Genomic DNA, 18,974 nt, shown 5'->3' with positions numbered 1-18,974 from the left:
GCCCTTGTCAATCTTTAAGAAGCTGGACATCGGCGAACCCAGACCAACCACGATTAAATTACAGTTAGTCGATAGATCAATAAAGGTTCTAGAAGGCAAGATAGAAGATGTTCTCGTGCAGGTAGACAATTTTATCTTCCCTACAGATTTCATTATATTGGATTATGAGGCAGATAGAGAAATCCCTATCATCCTGGGATGCCCATTTCTCGCCACAGGGCGAGCATTGATTGATGTGTAGAAAAGAGAGTTGACCATCTGGGTCGATGATCAAGAGGTAAAGTTCAACGTACTCAATGCGTTGAAGTATCCAGGAGATGTAGAAAATTGCCAATATATCGAAGAACTGTAGGGAAAATAGTTGCACGAACCCTTGAAGGAAAGGGAGGAGGAAGATTTTGAAGACGACGCAATATTGGAAGAGGATTGCGCCGCAATTCATGCTGAATCTAATTTCGAACCGCTTGAGTTATCTGAACAAACTTCACAACGCATTAAGCCATCTTAAGAAGAGCCACCTGTGTTGCACTTAAAGTATGCTTACTTGGGAAGTAACGACACGTTACCAGTTATCATCTCTGCATCACTAAGTAAGGAGAAAAAAGATGCTCTCATACGGATCCTAAGGAACAACGCAAAAGCCTTAGGATGGACCTTGGTAGATATTCGAGGAATCAGTCCTTCGTATTGCATGCACAAGATTCGTCAGGAGGAAGGAAAGAATGGATCAGTAGAAAGGCAGCGTCGCTTAAACCCTGCCATTAAGGAGGTTGTAAAGAAGGAAATAGTGAAGTGGCTAGATGCCGGTGTCGTTTACCCGATATCTGATAGCAGCTGGGTAAGCCCAGTGCAGTGTGTTCCAAAGAAAGGGGGGATGCCAGTCATCACCAATGACAAGAATGAATTGGTTCCCACAAGAACAACTACGGGGTAGAGAATCTGCATGGACTACCGCAAGCTAAATTTGGCCACAAAAAAGGACCACTTTCCACTCTCGTTCATTGACCAGATGTTGGACAGACTTGCGGGGAACGAATTTTTTTGCTTTCTTGATGACTATTCAGGGTATAACCAAATAGCAATTGCGGCGGAGGATCAGGACAAGACAACCTTCATGTGCCCCTTTGGTACGTTCGCGTTCCGACGCATGCCATTTGGACTCTGTAATGCATCAGACACTTTTCAATGATGCATGATGGAAATATTTTCAGATTACTTGGAGGAGTCAGTCGATATTTTCATGGATGATTTCTCAGTTTTCGGCAGTAACTATGACTCCTGTTTGACCAACCTTGAGAAAGTCTTGAAGAGATGCATGGAAAAAAATCTTATACTGTAACATCCTGTGCAGTTATAAAATTAAATTCAACATTTTTGTTTTAATTGAGAACTTTTTGTCAATTCTGAAATTTAGTGTGTTTAAAGGAAAATTTTGGATTTTTATGACGCATTAATTTAATTTTAAGTCGATGTCAAAATTGAGATTTTATGGGGAGAATTGAGTTAATTTTGAAATTTGGATTTTAAAGAGGAAGAGGAAAGAATTTTAAATATATATATAGTTATAGTTATTTGAGAATTCATTAAAGCAAATATTTGAAAAGATTTGGAAATTTGAATTTAGTTTAAGGAAAGATGGAATTATTTTGGAAACTGAATTTATTTTTTTGAAGTTTGAGAAATTGAAATTTTGGGAAGAGATAATATGTATATATAAATAAAGAAAGAATATATATATATATATATATTAATTTCTCCCTCGAGAAGCGTGCTAAAAAGGAAAAAAAAATGGAAAAAAAAGAAGAAGAATTTTCATCTTCTTCTTCGTGAAGGAGTAATGGCCGCCGAAACCCTCTTCCTCCAGCCGAGACTCAGCCGCACGCCACACCGTCAGCCCTCGCCAACTTCGTCCGAGTCACCGTCCACTTTCGACCGTTCATGCTATCGCTGGAGCGCGCTAGCCTCTCGCGCCTGAGGTGTCGTCGCGTCCACGCCGCTTTTCACACAACAACATTTGCACTGCGCCTGTCCGGCCGTCCTTTTCAATCGAGCCAACACCGCCACCACTAGACCCAACGCTTTCCACTCATTCCAGCCGCCAATTTAGGTCCAGCCGCGATGACTGCTTCGCAGATTTGTTCGTTTCGTGCAGGGGGTTCTGTCGCTGACGACCGCTTCTCAGATCTGGCCGACGCCCACCAGATTTTCGCCCATCGATCAATGTCGTTTGGGTTTTCTCCAGATTTTGAGTTTGGTATAAGTTTTTTCGGGTTTCTTGAACGTTCTTGATTACCCATTTAAAATTTTGGCCCAATATTTACCCATAAACTTTGGGTGTTCAGATTCAATTTCAGGGAGAATCTTGAGCTTTTTGATGTTTTCGTTGTGGGTGATTTAAGTTGATCTCGTGGGTTTTCAATTTTTTCGGGCAAGGAAGAGCCTAAGCTTACTAGTTTCTAAAGTTGTGATTAGAGGTAAGTAATCTTACCACTGGAACTGCCCACGGGCTAGGCTTTAGTTGTATGCTAGCACGGTGAGTGTATATTATGGTAAATTGTTAGCATGTTGATTGATAGTATGACCTGAATCAAAGTATGTTCTGGCACGAGTTCTGAATTGTTTAAAGACACACCTAGGCACTTGATCGTTAGTATGTGATGGTATGTGTTTTCTTATGTCGACGTCTGATCTGCTGGTGTTGAGGCATACTTGTATGTTGTAGAATTATGATGTAAGGTTCACATGAATGTTGTATAATATGTTGTTGAGGATTATGTGTATGTGATGGAGCCATGGTACCAAGGATTTCATGTATGTTTTAGAATTGTACAGTGTTGATTCTTTGAACGTTGAGACTGTGTGAATATCCTCATTAATTAGTTAGATGCTCATTAGTTTTGTGTTTCCTTCGGGATTCACCAGTTTGTGTTTCCTTTGGGATTCACTAGTTTGTGTTTTCTTCGGGATTCACCAGTTTGTGTTTCCTTCGGGATTCACCAGTTTGTGTTTCCTTTGGGATTCACCAGTTTTGTGTTTCCTTCGGGATTCATCAGTTTTTTGTTTCCTTCGGGATTCACCAGTTTTGTGTTTCTTTTGGGATTCACCAATTTTATGGGCATACTTAACTACAATAGGATAGGACTCAGTCTCTTGTCTGTTTCATGTGTTTATGTGCCATATGCGGGTATCTAGAGGACATAGATGCCTAGCCTGACCCCAGTGGTGGGGCTACTGATGTACCGACGATGGTGCAACGGAATTCATGATCGTGTCATTCGGACTAGACCTTTTTGCTTCTGCATCTTGAAATCTGTTATTTGGTTTTACTATTTAAAATTTATTACTAAGGATTATTTCTTTTATATGCCTTTGATTCGCCTTTAAGAATTTTGGGTACCCTATTAACTGTTTTAACAATTGCATTTAATAAACGTCTTTTGAACTTCTCTTATTTAATGAGCATTTATTTCAAATAACTGAGCGTCGTTTTTAAATTCTGTGCATGCATTTATTTTAGTAACGGTCTTACCTAAGTCCTAGGGGGTCGAGTCGTTACATATACTGAATTGGGAAAAATGCCACTTCATGGTGGAGGAAGGAATAGTTCTGGGTCACAAAATCTCCAAGGCAAGATTGGAAGTTGATCAAGCAAAAATCGACACAATTTCCAAATTACCCCCACCGGTGAATGTAAAAACACTAAGGAGCTTTCTGGGTCATGCGGGATTTTATAAAAGTTTTATTCGCAATTTCTCTCAGATCGTAAGACCCTTTAGTGCACTTTTTGAAGTTGACTGCGAGTACAATTTTGATAATGCCTACACTAAAGCATTTAACACATTAAAGATGCACTTATCTCCGCTCCGATTTTGGTTGTGCCAGATTGGACGCAACCCTTTGCATTGATGTGTGACGCTAGCAGATATGCTGTAGGCGCAGTTTTGAGTCAATGCTGGGAAAAGGTTTTGCATCCCATTTATTATGCGAGCAAAACACTGAACGACGCACAGGAGAACTATAGGACCACAGAGAAAGAAATGCTTGCAGTGGTATTTGCATTGGAGAAGTTTCGACAGTACCTGATCAGTACAAATGTGGTGGTGTATACAGATCACTTTGCGATTAAATATCTAATGATGAAGAAGGTTGCAAAACCAAGATTGATACGATGGGTATTGCTCCTGCAAGAATTTGACCTAGAAATTAAAGATAAGAAGGGCACCGAGAACCAAGTTGCAGATCATTTGTCAAGACTGGAAACTTGCGAGGTTCAAGGGCCAGAAAAAGATATTGAGGAAAGATTTCCCGATGAGCTGCTGATGGCAGTAGGCATTAATGTTCCCTGGTATGCGAACATAGTAAACTTTATAGTTTGCGGTCAACTACCGGATGATTATACCTACTAGCAGAAGAAGAAGCTAAGACATGACGCAAAATTTTATATCTGGGACGATCCATTCCTATATAGACAAGGACATGATCATATAATACGTCGATGCGTTCCTGAGCACGAAGCCAAGAGCATTTTAGAACTCTGTCATGAGTCCCTATATGGAGGACATTTCGGGGGGCAAAGGACTGTAGCAAAAGTCTTACAATGCGGCTACTTTTGGCCTTCAAGGATGCCCATGCCCATGTTGTGCAATGCGACAGGTGTTAAAGGAAAGGGAATATGTCCAAAAGAAATGAAATGCCATTGACGTCAATCTTAGAAGTTGAAGTATTTGATGTATAGGGAATTGACTTCATGGGCTCGTTCCCACCATCTGAAGGTCATCAATATATTTTGGTTGCAGTTGATTATGTATCAAAATGGGTTGAGGCCATCGCATGTGCCAAGAATGATGCAGCCCTTGTGGCGAAGTTTTTTAAGAAGAATATTTTTGCGCGCTATGGAATGCCACGTGCCTTAATCAGCGATGAGGGCTCTCACTTCATCAACCGCATAATTGCTAACCTGTTGACTAAATTCAACGTCAGCCATCGAGTGGCAATTGCTTATCACCCACAGACTAATGGGCAGGTAGAGATCTCTAACAGAGAGATCAAAACGTTCTTGGAGAAGGTGGTTAATACTGCCAGAAGAGATTGGTCACCCAAGCTTGACGAGGCACTATGGGCTTACAGGACTGCCTACAAAACACCAATTGGCATGTCTTTGTATGCCCTGGTCATTGGAAAAGCTTGTCATCTGCCGCTTGAGTTGGAACACAAGGCAATGTGGGCATGCAAGAAGCTGAAGTTTGATTTAGCCAGTGCGGGGAAAGTCCAGAAGTTACAATTGAATCAGTTGGTCGAATGGCGAAGGGATGCCTATGAAAATGCCAAGATATATAAGGAGAAAATGAAGAAATGGCATGATGACCGCATAAACGATCGAACATTCACCGAAGGTCAGCAGGTATTGCTATTCAACGCGCGTTTGTGACTGTTCCCTGGAAAGTTGAAGTCTCGCTAGTCCGGGCCATTTCGGATCAAGACAATCTTTCCCCACGGCACAGTGGAATTAACAACGTTGGATGGGAGCAGCGCATTCAAAGTCAATGGTCAGCAGATCAAATCGTATTATGGGGGAAACTTTGATTGGCGCATGGACACCATTGATTTGGGCAAGCAGGATTAAAATGCTTGCAGGGAAAGAAATTGCGGTAATTCTAAGAACTTCTTTCAGTCGGCCTTCCCATCTATGTTTACTTGCTTTCTTTATGGATTTCTTTTACCGTTTGTTTCATTTTATGATCACTGTTTAATAGGATTAGGCCTTATTGTTCTAGAAGTTTCATATGTTTACATACGTTAAATGTAGTAGTGTGGGCACATGACTTTGTGAATGTTCGATAAATCACCATAAGACCTTTTCAACTTGTGTTAAGAAGAGAGGAAAATAAACTGGTATATAACGAGAGGTTGGGTGTAGTAAGTAGAAAGAAGGGGAGATATGCATCTAATACACCCAAATACATTGCGGTGAGGGGTGTGTTGCACACATATGCGTCTTTTGCCCGGTCTTATTTAAATGCACTATGTTGAGGTATCCTCCAGAAATGTATTTAATTAAGGGGTGTACTGCGGGGATGTATGCGTGTGCCCATCCTCAGCAAAAATGTATCTGCGTTTATTAGAAGCATGACATGAATTGCAAATCATGCACCCTTCCGATGCAAATTGTAAGTTAACCAAATTCTTTGACTCCTATACAGGCAATAGAAAAATTCTTGTAATGCGATCATTTGTAATATATTCGCACACTTTGTTAATAGTCAATACAATCAAAGTACATAATTCACTCTACTCTTTGCCTATGCCTCTTTCTTTATCGTCCTTTGTTAATCTTTGCTATATTTGTACTCTTGTATTTTTACGATCTTCATTGCATTGCTATGACGTATTATATGTTACACTTAGAAACATTTCCCATACTTAGTAAATTTTGACTAACACTTAGTTAACTCTTAGTTTAGCAGTACTTTACCTTCTATCTTTCAAAGTCCTACTCAAACCTTCTTTTTGAAATTTTCTTCTAAGTATTTGTCTAATCTATCCAAACAACGAAATGAGGACCTTGCTCATCTTTAAATTTGGGGGTGGGGAAGGTCTGAGCAGATGAAATCAGAAGTATGCAATATTTCAGAAAATGCGTCCATTTTCGTTTTAAAAAAATTTTTTTTTTTGCAAAACTCCAATGTCAGCACAAGGATTTCAAAACTATTCCCAACTTGATAAGAGTTTTGTTGTGAAAGAAGCCTGCTCGTAGTTGGATGTTCGTATGACACCTGTAGGAGCAAGCCAAAACGAAGGTGGGTTTCCAAGAACGACGTTGTATAAACCAAAAAGGAAAAAAAAGAATGCAAGGGACAACTCCTCTGATTATCATGAGTTAAAGTTAGAACTGGCACACTACCGTAGTTAGATGTTCGCATGACACCCGTGGGGACAAGCCAAAACGAAGAGTGTAACCATGACCAACTGTCTCTAAGTGAATAAATGACGCAAAGTGTTGCTCATCGCATATAGATACATCAAGTTGTTTTGATAAAGAAGAGATAAACTTTCTATTTTGAAAACTCGAAAGGTGTCTTTGAGTAGAATTTTTTTACATAGAAGAATAAAGTAAAGCTTGCTAAGAATTAGCAAGGATAGAAGGAAAGTGCGATGTCAGGTAATGTGCCTAAGTGTAACATTCGAAGCAACCAATCATCGCAGAAATATAGGATAGGAATGGAGCATGATTGCCTTAGTAGAAGATATGCTTGAGGACAAGCATATATCTAAATTTGGGGGTGTGATAACTTGTAGAAATACAAGTTATTTATGCCACCTTATATAGATATTGCGGCCAAAAGTTAGTAATTATGTGCCAATTGTATAAAAATTAACCTAGTATGACAATAATTATAAATGTTTGCAATTACACCCACTAACGCCAAAAAGATGGAGGACAAGCCAAACTTTACTCTGTTTTGTAGGAGACCAAGTCACCGCTTGCGCTCAAGGCTCATGAGAAACTAATCAACGCATCTCTGTCACATTGCACCCATTGATCAACCATGAAGAGACGATTATTAAAGTAATGGCACAATGCGACAGTCGATTCAGAGCTACGCTTCGACCACATGCGGTAATAAAAACAAACACCGCATGCGAACCCATGATCGAAAGATGCAGCTGAGCAACGTGAGAGCGAAGGATTGAGACATGTGTACAACTAACGGTTGTGCAAAATTGATGGTCTAATTGCATAATAGAAGGAATAATATGCCTCCATCTGCGGAATTACCATAACCATCACGTGGGGACCACAAGGCTAGAGTCAAAGGATCTGCTCCTATAAATACCCCAGTGATTTAAGAGAAAAGTATGCTATTGGATACTGGGCTAAGTGCTGTAAGATTTTAGAGAGAAAAGGCTGAGCTGAGTGCTGAAGAGAAGAAATCTGGGAAGAGAACGAGATAAGGTCGAGAGGTAAATCTTAGATTCCACCTGTCATATACCTGATCGAAGCTCTGTGTAGAGACCCCTACTACCGGTGGAGCAAGCCTGAGAGGGAAACTCTTTCTGCCATCGAAACCATCTGATTCGGCAAGCAGATCTCCATCGAATCTGTGCCAAGACATTGGCATCGGATTGTATCTATTCTATCTCTCTTCCATTGTATTCCATATTTTCTTTATCTTTTCATTCACATATCATGTATCAAACACTTAGTAGAAATATTAAATGTTTCGATAGATTTCGCTTACAATTTTCTATCTATTTCCATTCACCCATTAGTCACTTTCTTCATGATGTTTTCTTAATCCCTTGATGAACAATATGAATCACCAAGAACTTAATATGTATTAAAGTTATAAAATACGTTTAGCTAAAGCATGCTAGACGACATCTTCATTTGTTATCACATAGGTGAGAAGTAGAGCATGCGGTCGCCTTGTCCTTATGTGCATCTTTTGTCATCGCATAGGTGAGAAGTAGAGACTTAAGAATAAGCTCTATAGACATTATTGCATTCATCGCATGCGTCCTAGAATTAGGAGCTACTGCATTTGCATTGGAAAATGAACTACTGTCGCATGAGTGTAGCATGATCGCATAGCTTGAACGCATTCTTAGGAAATGCTAGCTAAAGACCTTCTCAACCTGTTCCTCTGCATACTCAGTGTATCTGTCGCATAATTACTCTTTCCTCAAATCCGCCGCATACTTTTTATACCTTAAACGATAAACCAACCAACACCTTGATTTAAATGTTACCGCAAAGTGATCTAAAATTAACATCGCATACTGTTTTCCTTAATCCCTGTGTTCGACCTTGGGCTTACTAGGAAACTCAGTAGCATTTATACTTGGGTCTTACTTAGAAAACTTGCATGCACAATGCATTTTCCACCATTGCATTCCTTAACATTATTTCATCGCATAAATTAATGCATCAACTTCATGGGACCATTTCCACCATCAAGTCACAAATACATCCTGTTGGCCGTCAATTATGTCTTCAAGTGGATTGAAGCGGTATCATGCATTGCAAACGATGCGACGAAATTCTACAATTCTTGCGAAGAAATATCTTCACTCGTTTTGGCTCCCCACGTGCCATAATAAGTGATGAAGGATCCCACTTTGTGATAACTTGTAGAAATATAAGTTATTTATGCTGCCTATTCTAGATATTGCAGCCAAAAGAGAAGGAATATGCTTCGATTGTATGAAAAGTAGCTCAGAAATACAATAATTATGAACTATCGCAATTACACCCACTAACATCGTCAAGATGGTAGAAGAGGATATTTTTACTCTGTTTTGTAGGAAACCAAGTCACCGCTTGCGATCAAGGCTCAACGAGAAACTGAACAACGCATCTTTGTTACATTGCGACCGTCAAACCACAATAAGGAGACGATTAACGCTATGACGATGCAATGCAACAGTCGATCCAGAGCTGAATTTCAACTACATACGGTAATAAAAACAACACCGCATGCGAGCAACCGATCGAAAGATGCAGCTGAGCAACGCAAACGTGGAGGATTGTGACACGTGTACAACTAATCGTTGTGCAGATTTGACGGTCTGATTGCATAACAGAAAGAATATTTATTTCTCCATCTTTGGAATTTCCATAACAAGAAGTGGGGTCCACAAGCCAAGAGTCAAAGCTTTTCACCTATAAATACCCCCATAGAATTCAGAGAGGGTATACTGGATACGGGTATACTTGATACAGGTATAATTGATATGAGGGCTAATTAATGCTGGATTATTGAGAGAAAGGCTGAGCTGAGTACTGATCGGAAGAAATCTGGGAAAAGAAGAGACAAGGCCGAGAGGTGAGTCTCAGTGCGAATCTGCCAGATCCCCCCGTGAAGCTCTGTGCTTAGATCCCTGCTACCTGTTGAGTAAGCTTGAGAGGGAAGCTCATCCATCCATCCACACCGGCAAGCAAATCTCCATCTAGATCGGTGCTAAGACGTTGGCGCTTCTTTGTATTTGTTTCTAACTCTATTTCATCAAGTGTATTTCATCTTTTTAATCTCTTCATTCACAAATCATGTATCAGATGCTAAATAGTTTTATTGAATGTCTCGATCATTTCCATTCCCACTTATCCGTCTATTTTCGTTCCTCCATAAATCGTTTTCTCCATGAAGTTTTCTTAATACCTTGGTAATTAATATGGATTAAACGAGTAACTTAATCTGTGCTAAAGAGATAAATGCGTTTAGCTATGGCATGCTAGACGACATCTTCACCTGTGAGATAAGAAATGAAGATGTCATTCTGATCTGTCGAGAGAAGGTTAGAAGAATGCGTTAACTCAAGTGAGTAGTACTTCTAGAGATGGAAGCAACCTTGCGTTCATTACGTTTGTCCCTGTTTCACCACAGAGATGTGGGAACGTGGCCGATCACCGAGAGGTGTACGCTAAGGGAAAAGCGGAACAATACTTATATCTTTAACACAATGAAGGAACTTGTGCTGTTTATATTAGTTATCTTTTCTGTTTCTACTTCGTACATAAGACTTGTCACCGCATTACACGATCTTTGCATAATCTTCACAGCCAACCTTGACCTCAGTATCTTGTATCATGAAACCTGTAACTTGTATCATCTTAGCTTAGATTTACTTTATCGCAATTTACTTTACTTTATTGCATGTTTAATTACTTGTACATAAAACTCTTTTATAAATTGAAAAAACCCTTGGTCGCATATATCACAAACATAACGCAATAACCTAAAACAGTCCCTGTGTTCGACCTCGGATCACACCGAGAAACTTGCGGTGAAATTATACTTGGTTTCAACGCAAGGAAACTTGTGACAACGCACAACATACTACAAGAACATTCGTTAATAATGCATATCTAGAAGTAGTATCATATATCATCGCATAAAATCTATGTCATCAAGTTTATGGCATGGACTTGCATCATAGTACAAAGACTGCGTTACAAGTTTATGGCGCCATTGCTGGGGAATGGTTAACGGTTTATTGTTTGAGCATGGTTGTGGTATTTTGTAGGATAGATCTCTTTATACTGGCTATTCGACGCGAAGAGCAGGCTGACGGCTTAGGAGTGCTGGAATGATCCAGAAATTCTAAGTGGACCCAGAGATCAAGTGTATTATTCGCACAAGAGTTCATCAGGGCCGAATTAAGTGGTGAAGAAGTATGACTATAATAACGAGGCTCCCGCAGGGAATCAAAAGGAAAATGGGCCAGCGCAAGGCTCCATATTTCTTGTTGCTGATCATGACGTCCCAATGAGAGACTATGCAGCGCTGGATTTCTATAACTTCTCACGAGGAATCGTAAGACAAACGATTGAGGAGAATGTAAGCATTGAAATAAAACCAATTATGCTGCAGATGATTCAGAATATGGGTCAATTTAGAGGATTACACGGAGAAGACCCATATGCGCATTTGACGAATTTTGTAGACATGTGTAGCGTATTCTCCATGCATGATGTGATTCAAGAAAGACTTAGGTTATATCTTTTCCCGTACACACTACGGGATGAAGCAAAGAGGTGGGCTCAGTCATTAAAGCCAAATGAGATTAAAGCATGGGAACAGTTGGTTGATAGGTTCATGAACAGATTCTTCCCTCCAGTCGTCAATGCAAGGAGATGGAGGGATGTGCTAAATTTTGAGCAAAAGGGTTATGAAACCTTGAGCACCGCATGGGTGGGATTCTGACAATTAGTGAAGAGCTATCTGCATGTCGGGATTCCCGATAGTATTCTGATGGAAACCTTTTACAATGGCTTAGACCAATCAATGCAAGCAGTTGCTGATGCCTCCACAGAAGGAGGATTAATGAACAAATCATATACAGAAGCAAAGAATATCTTGGATCGCATCTCACGATATTCTGATGAGTGGATTGATATCGGGCTTGAGGTAAGAGGTCTAGAGCAAGAAAGAGTAGAAAGTGCTGATGTGTCAACTGATATAATGAGCGCACTGGTCGATCAAATGATCACAGTGACCTCACTCCTCCAGACAGTGGCTAACCAACAGAGAACTCTTTCTCAAGTATCAACGCAAGTTACTGTAGTGACTCACATGGCCACAATGAATTGCGTCCAATATGGAGAGGGACATCCAGTAAAAGTCTGCCCATGGAATCAACAACCCATATATTCTGTCTACGATGAATCGGTTGGCAACATCTATAACCCTAGTTGGTGGGATCACCCAACTTTAAGTTGGGATGGGAATCACAACCAGGAGGGCCATAGTTTCTATCAGAACAGTTATTAAGGGGATAGAGGCAACCCTCTGGTCTTCATTACTCCAGACTGTAACCCAGGTAATTCTCAAGGTATACCACCCTGTGACCAATCGTTCTTATATGATACCTCTTGCGGCACCTCGTCTCTGGAGACATCGTTAAAACAGTACATTGAAAAGTCTGAGACAATAAGACAAGTACAAGCTGACTCCCTTACAAGAATTGTACATGAGTATTACAGGAATTTTGAAGTAACTATTGGAAATCAGAGTTTTTGGGTTGACTTGATTCCATTAGAATTACTGGAGTTTGATGTTATCCTAGGATGGATTTGCTAAGTAAACACTATGCCACTATGGATTGTTTTAAGAGAGAAATAGTGTTTAGGAAACCAGGTGAAAAAGAAATAACCCTGGTGAAAAGTAAAAGAATACTTCCAGGAAGTTTAATATTAGAAGTGAAGGCTAGGAAGTTGTTGAGTAAAGGATGTGAATCCTATTTAGCCTATGTAGCAGTTTCACAGGATAAGAAACTGAAACTTGAGGATGTACCTATGGTACAAGAATTTTTAGATGTGTTCCCTGAAGAGTTACCAGGCTTACTACCTGATAGGGAAATGGAATTTACTATTGAGTTAATTCCTGGTACCGCACCTATATCCCAAGCACCATATAGGATGGCACCAACGGAATGGAAGGAGTTAAAATTTCAGTTACAGGAACTTATGGATAAGGGGTACATTAGACCTAGTGTATCGCCTTGAGGAGTGCCAGTCTTGTTTATTAAGAAGAAAGACGATACTCTTAGATTATGCATAGGCTATAGACAGTTAAATAAAGTGACCATTAAAAATAAGTACCCATTGCCTCGTATAGATGATCTCTTCGATTAGTTAAAGGGGGCCATGGTATTCTCTAAGATAGATTTGAGATCAGCTATCACCAGTTGAAGGTGAAAGGCACAGATGTTCCAAAGACTGTATTCAGATCTAGATATGGACATTTTGAGTTCCTAGTAATGTCGTTTGGATTGACAAATGCTCCTGCGGTATTTATGGACTTGATGAATAGGATATTCCATTCTTATCTGGATCAGTTTGTGATAGTATTCATGGATGACATACTAGTATATTCTAGTAGTGCGGAGAAACACAAAGAACATCTGAGGATGGTGTTACAAATTCTAAGGGAAAAGGAGTTATATGCCAAATTTAGTAAATGCAATTTTTGGTTAAATCAAGTCGTATTCCTTGGGCATATAGTTTCAGCTGACGAAGTTAGTGTTGATTCCCAAAAGATAGAAGCAATAGTTAATTGGGAATGAACCCTGAATGTAACTGAAGTACAAAGTTTCCTAGGTTTAGTAGGTTATTATAGGAGATTCGTTGAGGGCTTTTCTAAGATAGCTCTTCCATTGACAAACCTGACCAGAAAAGATGTGAAGTTTGAGTGGTCACCGGAATGCGAGCATAGTTTTCAGGTATTGAAACAAAGGTTAGTATCAACACCAGTATTAACTCTACCTACACCAGGTAAGGAATTTGAAGTTTATTGTGATGCATCCCGACAAGGGTTAGGATGTGTGCTGATGCAAGAAGGAAAAGTAGTAGCCTATGCTTCGCGACAGTTAAAGAAGCATGAATGTAATTACCCTACACGCGACTTAGAGTTAGCAGCAGTTGTGTTAGCTCTGAAATTGTGGAGACATACCTGTTTAGTGAGCGATGTCATATATTTACGGATCATAAGAGCCTAAAGCATATCTTTGATCAGAAGGAACTAAACTTGAGACAGAGAAGATGGCTCGAGTTGATCAAAGATTATGACTGTACAATTGACTATCACCCAGGTAAAGAAAATGTGGTAGCTGATGCTCTAAGTCGAAAAACCGGATCAGCTAGAGCTAGTATCAATTCAGTGAAGGGTACATTGATTCATAAGTTATTTAATGCTAAAGCAGCATTATCAGTTGGTCAAAAAGGGAGGGTTATTAGCTTCATTTCAAGTACATCCTACGCTCGTAGAAGATATTCTACGTGAACAGTTAAAGGATTCTGATCTTCAGAAGTTAGCTGAAGAAGTGAATAAAGGATTGAGGACGGATTACCAATTAAGAACTGATAAAGTGCTATTAAAAGAAGGTAGAATATGCATACCTAAAGATCTACCGAGGGAGGCAAGTATGAACTTGAGTTATTCTCATTTAAAGTTTGAGAAGAATTGTTATGTTGTAGACAGTGGGGTCAACATCTAGCTTAGAGGTGGCTAGGTGAAGTATTGTTGACAAACTAAGGAATTGATATCAGAGTAGCGCAGTAGAAGCGTGGTAATAGACAAGACTATGAAAGGTTACAACAGTGGTTGTTGTGAAACCTTAAACCAGAGTTAGTTTGAGTAAATTTCGAGGACGAAATTTTCTTAAGGGGGAAGTAAATTTGAAACCTAGATTCCTATTTTCCTTACTTAAGCAAGTGATAAAAGGAATTAACTAAGTGAAAGTTAAATCCTAAGTTAAGGGGAAGGAAATTTCTAAGTGTTAAGTAGATTTTCTTTGAATAAATTAAGTTAAGCTTTAATTGGTAAGATTGTGATGAAATTTGTATAATAAGTAGGATGATGAAACAACTAGTGTGGAATGGGGATTCAAAAAGAAAAATATGAAATTGAGTTGGAAAGTTGGGGAAAAATAATAAGTAGGTTGAGCTAGTGTGGAATAATATGGAAATTAAGTTTGGAAAATTTGGGGAAAAATTCGGCTAAGTATGGAGAAATTAGGTGAAGTGCGTTATGGCTGAAGGACTGAGAAAAATATGGAATTTATGTGAAATGCAGAAAATATAGGAAATTACTTGGGAAAATTTTGGAAAATCCGTGTAAAAGTATCACAAAGTGGTGAGCAAACGAACACGGAGAACATTGTTCACAATAGCTAAAGATTGGAGAGAAAGTTGGAGAGAAAATGGGAGAGAGCGAGATTGGAGAGAAAATGGGAGAGAGCGAGATTAGAGAGAAAGATGGAGAGAAAATGGGAGAGAGTGAGATTGGAGAGAAAGTTGGAGAGAAACTGGGAGAGAGTGAGATTGGAGAGAAAATGGGAGAGAAAGTAGAAAGTTGGAGAGAGCGACACCAGCGAGAGTGGAGAGAGCGAGAGCAGCCTGTGCGTCAGCCACGCCTTGTCTGGTGTTGCATTCGAACGTCACACCCACGCGATCGAAGGGCTTCGCCTATGCATCGAACGGCCGGACAAGTATTTATGCATTGAATTTGGCCGCGTTCTTGTAGATTATACATTGGAACCTTAAATTGAATACAAACAAAGGTTGAAGATGCAAGGGCAAACGTCAACCAAAATTAAGCGTCTTCATAAGAAAAATTCTTAAGGGCTAAGGAAATTTGGTGGACGCATATGAAGAAAACACCTTAGGACAAGGTGATGCAAGCTTGCATTGATAAGGGGAGAAATAAACATTTGGCCATGCAGCCAAGTAGGTGCTGTCAACACCACGAGAGATTTGAACGCCTATAAATAGAGCTTTGGGATTTCATTTTCAAATCACAAATTCATAAATTTCGTAAAGGAGAGGGAGAACAGTGAGGGTTGAGAAGAACGTATCAAATTTGGACGAGAAGATCTCCCAATCTACTCGTGCGTTTGGAGTGATTCCAAAGCCATCTGAAAGCTCTGAAAGTCTAGTTTTCAGAATGGGGCTTCTGGAGGGAAAAACTAAAAGGAACCGGGCTAGATATTGAAAAGAAGGCAGAAGGGTCAGACTGTCAGATCAGTCTGGGCCAGTCTTGAAGATTCTGTGATTCCACGAGGATTTCGGATCTGAAAGTTTAGAGTAATCTTCCTTAGATATTTTAGAATAATTTTGTAGAAGAAAGTATTTCAAAATAAGGTTCATAACTATAAGTAATCTAAGCTGTAAGTTGAATCTGGATTCTCGGGGTGAAAAGGAGCCCGAGGAGCTACTAGAGTGAAAAGCTCCTAAGAAATCGAGGTGAGTGGCTAAAATGTTTTGACTAAAACGTTTTACTTAAACTATTTTGATTACACCATTTTACAGAAAGCATGTTTGCAAAAATATTCTCATGCCTACTAGTTTTATGAAGTGGTTTCCAAGCAAGTTTTGAATTGTGGTTTGAACGCATGCATATTGTTGAAAAACTATTTACATATGTTGATTTTATCCAGCATGCGTTAACATCTTTAAAGCCATGTTTTATATGTGTTATACTTTACATGCTTTAAAGAGAAAAGTCGTTTATAAATAGTTTTGGTAAAATGCGATACCGAAGGACACTTGAGAAGGTATCCGCCCAACTATATACTGAAGGACATTTGAGAAGGTATCTATTGGTACTGAAGGACGTTTGAGAAGGTATCCTAGTAGCTCGATACTGAAGGACATTGAGAAGGTATCTGAGCAGAAGTACCTAATGTGTGAGGGTACTTATTGTGGCCACAGGTGAATAGAGTCAGAGATTGAGCAAAAGGGTTCTCTCTGGACTAGTAGTTGGTGTTGGGATTCTTTTACCCATAGTAGGGTACGTTGGATTGAGAAATGATTTTACTGTTTTATGATTAAAACAGCTTTATATGTTTTACGCTTGGAAAATGTTTATGCTGTAGTACAAGTACTATAAAAGTTTATGTTTCAGTTAAAAACTCATTACTGAAATCATGCATGAGAATTTACTATGTTTTCTCGGTCACTCACTGGGCGTAAGCTCACCCCATTTTCAAATGTTTTGTTTGGCTCCCCTCCCCCCCCCATAGGTAACAGTCAAATCCTCTAAAGATAGCTCAGTATCTGCTCCGCCACTAAAGGACTAAAAGACTTGTAACCGTTTGCTAGGTGGTTACGGTTAATATTGTACACATGTTACTATTGTTCATATAGGGACTAGGTTTTGTGGGTTTTGGGACTTGTAAATCTAGTGTTGTAATGACTCTAAAGATATTATGTTTCTAAGTCAATAAATTGTGGGCCTAAAGACGTCCCGTTGCATATGAATTATAATTGGTGTCAGAGTTATTCCGCAAGAGTTGTTAGGCAGTAAGTGTCAGCCCAAGGGTTGGTAACTGCTGTAGTCACGCCTTTCTCTAGGCTAAGAAGGTGGTCTGGGGAGGGGTGTGACAAGGCAAGCACTGATCGATGTGCAAAAAGGGGAATTGACCATCAGGGTCGACGATCAAGAAGTAAAATTCAACGTGTTCAATGCATTGAAGTACTCAGGTGACATGGAAAACTGCCAATAGATTGAGGAACTACGAGAAGAACATTGGCATGAACCCCTAAAGGAGCTGGAGGAAAAAGATCTTGGAATCGGCGCAATATTGGAGGAGGACTGCGCCGCAATTCATACTTAATCAAATTTTGAACCGCTCAAGTTATCTGAATGGACCTCACAATGAATTAAGCCATCTTTGGAAGAGCCACCTGTGCTAGAGTTAAAGCCGTTGCTCGTGCACCTTAAGTATGCTTACTTAGGAAGTAACAACACGTTACCGATTATCATTTCAGCATCACTGAGTAAGGATAAAGAAGAGGCGCTCATTCAGATCCTAAGAAATAACGCAAAGGCCTTAGGATGGACCTTGGCGGACATTCGAGGAATCAGTCCCTCAAAGGCAATTCCAGTAGTAAGATTACTTACCTCAAAATTAAATCTAAATATATCATTCTCCAAGCAAGCAATTGATGATAAAGTAAAGAGTGTGAACTAGAACCCAAAGCAAACTTGATCAACAGTCACTTCCAAGCTTTGACTCCAAAATCTTCATAAAATACCCAAAACCAACCTCCAAAATTATCATATAAAAAATAATTTAAACTCATACCAAATGAGTAACAGAAACAAATTCAAGAAATCACCGAAACCTTACCTAAAATCAAGGATTCCGGCGAAATCAAAACAAAATCCAACGAGAAGGAGCCAAAGACGTCCGAGGGCAGTGAGTGGTCTGGGTTGAAGAGATCCGGTGGCGTCGGCTTGTTGGAGAAGAGTGGCGTGGACGAAACTAACAGGCGACTGGCTCGGCAACGATACGACAAACGGTGAAGGAAGATCAGCACGTAGCTCGACAGATCTGTGGCATGCGACACAACCGACCATTGACTGAGACCTTCAGACGTGACGACGTGACGTCGTCTAGAGCTACGGTTGCGGCAGCTGATCGACGACGAGACAAAAACTGGCAGTTTCAGGTCTGGTAGACATGGGCAGCGGTGAGGTCGGTCTGGGCAGTGGGAGAGGCGGCGGTGAGGTCGGTTTGGGCAATGAGGGTGGCAGCAGCGGCAAGAGGAAAAAGTTTGGGGGAGAAGGGTTTCTTGCTAGGGGAGAAGGGATGAGTTTCTTTTTATTTTAAAATAATAATAATAATAATAATAATAATAATAATAATAATAATAATAACTAAAAGGGATGGGTTTCTTTTTATTTAAAAAAATAATAACTAAAAAGGAAATAATATAATTACATTTAAATCATTTCCTAAATCCACTTTATACTATTTATTTCCTTTCCTTTTTAAAAGAAAATTAATTCCTGCCATTAATTTTCAAATTGAATTTCAAAATTGAATAATTTTCACGTCAACACTTAAATTCCCGCACTTATACTTTAAATCCAAAATTTCAAAAATGCCCTACAATAACAAAATTATTAAAATTATGTAAAAAAGTGAAAATTCAGGGTGTTACAAAACCGCTTGCGGGGGAAGCGATT

General features: G+C 39.6%; 1 long non-coding RNA gene across 1 annotated transcript in view; it reads right to left on the bottom strand.

The window, feature by feature from the left end:
• LOC120070308 (uncharacterized) overlaps window positions 1-18,642 on the bottom strand; it is a 30,516-nt gene extending 11,874 nt beyond the window's left edge. The window contains exon 1 of the long non-coding RNA XR_005479851.2: window positions 18,133-18,642. This is a non-coding gene — a long non-coding RNA (uncharacterized LOC120070308). The remainder of the gene's footprint in view (window positions 1-18,132) is intronic.
• Between the last annotated feature and the right edge of the window lie 332 nt (window positions 18,643-18,974).

The sequence above is a fragment of the Benincasa hispida genome, chromosome 1 (genome assembly GCF_027475165.1).
Source record: "Benincasa hispida cultivar pf3 chromosome 1, pf3_genome.v1.1, whole genome shotgun sequence".
In the NCBI taxonomy this organism is placed as follows: domain Eukaryota; kingdom Viridiplantae; phylum Streptophyta; class Magnoliopsida; order Cucurbitales; family Cucurbitaceae; genus Benincasa; species Benincasa hispida.
This window is presented reverse-complemented; position numbering and strand designations above follow the sequence as displayed.